Source organism: Helianthus annuus, chromosome 17 (genome assembly GCF_002127325.2).
Source record: "Helianthus annuus cultivar XRQ/B chromosome 17, HanXRQr2.0-SUNRISE, whole genome shotgun sequence".
NCBI lineage: Eukaryota > Viridiplantae > Streptophyta > Magnoliopsida > Asterales > Asteraceae > Helianthus > Helianthus annuus.
In genome coordinates, this window is record NC_035449.2 from 101225461 (window position 1) to 101228236 (window position 2776).

The 2776-nt window shown below is 45.5% G+C and overlaps 1 non-coding gene across 1 annotated transcript; it reads right to left on the bottom strand.

The window, feature by feature from the left end:
- Positions 1–505: 505 nt before the first annotated feature.
- LOC118489454 lies at positions 506–612 on the bottom strand. The gene has a single exon (XR_004887475.1). It is a non-coding gene; the product is annotated as a small nucleolar RNA R71 (small nucleolar RNA).
- Positions 613–2776: the final 2164 nt, after the last annotated feature.

Consider the following 2776-nt stretch of genomic DNA (forward strand, 5'->3'; position numbering starts at 1 on the left):
CCTCACGTAGTGTATGAGCTCCAGTTCCAATAAAGACATAAAAGAACCGCTAGAAGAACCCGAACGCTTTCTCAGAAAAAGGTTAAAAGCCAAAAACCAAGAGAAGGTTTCGGGTGATCCACCTCCAATGGGGGACCAACGTACCCTTATGGATTATCTACGGCCCACCGTAGGTAATCTAGGCGCCGCTATCAATGCTCCGAATGTCGAAGCCAATAACTTCGAACTTCGACCGCATCTGATACAAATGCTCCAAAACTCCGCAACCTTCCACGGGCTTGCGGACGAGGATCCCCATCTACATATAACTAATTTCTTAGAAATATGTGATACCTTTCGGATCAATGGAGCATCAAACGACGCCATCCGCCTCCGTATGTTTCTGTTCTCACTAAAAGACCGAGCGAAAGCTTGGCTCAACGCCCTCCCAGCTGGATCGGTAAACACCTGGGATGAACTAGCCCAAAAATTTCTATATAAGTATTTCCCTCCTGCTAAAACTGCTAAATTAATGGCTGAAATTAATACATACTCACAAGAGGACGGGGAATCCTTATATGAAACTTGGGAAAGGTTCAAGGAGGTATTACGCAAGTGTCCCCATCATGGCCTCGCAATATGGCAGCAAGTATCCACTTTCTACAATGGATTGTTGCCACACACTAGGCAGACACTTGATTCTAGCTCCGGGGGACTTTTAGGTAATCGACGCCCACACGAAATATATAATCAAATTGAGGAAATTGCTCAAACCAATTTTCAATGTCACATCCCCCGGGGAAATAAGTCCATCGCCCCGGGCGCCCATAAGGTCGATGAAAGCACTTCTTTACAAGCCCAAATCGAGGCCCTTTCTTCAAAAATAAAAAAAATTAGAAATGACAAAAACAGTCTCGGTTATGGCTTGTGAAGGGTGTGGTGGGTCACATGAAAATTGGAGTTGCATGAAAGAAACGGACGATCAACAAGAAATGGTAAACTACATTGATAATAGACCTAGGCCGTCGGGTCCCCCAACGGGAACTTACAACCAAGGATGGCGAAACCACCCAAACCTTGGTTGGAGGGAACCCGGCAATAGTAGTAACCAACAAACCCAACGAACAAACTTTCAGCAATCAAGAAATGAGTCACAAAATTTCACTCAACAACAAGGTGGACGAGAAAGGCTCGAAGATACTATATCTCGCCTCGTCTCTGACACTGATAAGAAAAACTCGGAAAGATTTCTACAATTAGAATCTAATTTTAGGAATCAACAAGCTAGCATTCAAAACATAGAAAAACAAATAAATCAAATAGCTCAAAACTTTTCCGAGAGACCGCAAGGCGCATTACCTAGCAATACCGAAACAAACCCAAAGGCGCAAGTTCACCTCATCACACTACGAAACCGCACCGTAGGGCCTGCAGAAGTACCACCACCTACGGAAGAAACAGTGCCAACACCTCTGCAGGAGAAGAACTCTCCTCCATCACCAGAGCCTACCAAGGCTCCTCGAGTTCCATACCCCGGTAGGTTAATTCGTCAAAAGACAAATGAGCAATTCGCAAAATTCGAAAGTCTGTTAAAACAATTGCATGTCAATATTCCTTTTATCGAAGTCCTAACCCAAATGCCCAAATACTCTAAATTTATGAGGGACTTCCTTACGAATAAGAAGAAAATTGAAAATTTGCAATTAGTTAATTTAGGCGAAGAATGCTCTGCCCTCGTACTCAATAAACTCCCCCAAAAGAAAATCGATCCCGGAAGTTTCACGATTCCGTGCTCAATAGGGGACTCGCCCGTTCGCAATGCCTTAGCCGACCTAGGGGCTAGCATTAACCTTATGCCCTCATCAATGTTCAAAAGACTCGGCTTGGGAACGACGAGCCCTACCAAAATGAGCATACAACTCGCTGATCGATCCGTCAAATTCCCACAAGGTGTCATCGAGAATGTCTTGGTAAAGGTAAGCAGATTCGTTTATCCAGCTGACTTTGTCATACTCGATATGGAAGAAGACACCGAGGTCCCCCTTATACTAGGGAGACCCTTCCTTGCCACAGCCCAGGCAGTGGTGGATATGAATGACGGGAGACTCACCTTGAAGTACGGGGATGATGAAGTGAAATTCGGAGTTGGGAAGAGAATAGAAGATGACGACCCGGTCAATTACATGAAGGTTATTGATTCGAGCTTGGATGCTGCTCTCCGACGGTGTAACATGGGACGCCAAGCATCCCACTCAGAAAACATATAACCTCGCATTGGGTCTAGCCAAGGACCCTTATAAACGTGGCGCACCACGGAGGCATTCCGCGGAACTATCTTTAGTTTAGTTTAATCTTTTAGTCTTATTTTGCAGAATAAAACACACTCATGGTGGTAATGGATGAAAAAGGGAACGAGAAAAATGGAACCATGCACGAAGAACAGAGCAACCCGACAAAAATCTCCATCACAGAAGGCTCAACACGGGCCGTTCCCAACCAACACGGCCCCGTGCTGAGCCCCCTGTAGAAAATCACCCAGTTCAGGTAACTGGACACGGGCCGTGTTCGGCGGACACGCCCCCGTGTCCAGGCTTCTGTTTCAATTCTCTAATTTTGTTAGTGGCACTTGACCACGGGGCCGTGCCCGGTCAACACGGGGCCGTGTCCAGGATGCCAGTAACACAAAACTTTGCTTTTAAACCCACTTTTACACATTCTAATCAACCAAAAACATTATTTTTGGACACATTGAGGACAATGTGTAATTTAAGTGTGGGGGGGATGCTAAAACCTTGAA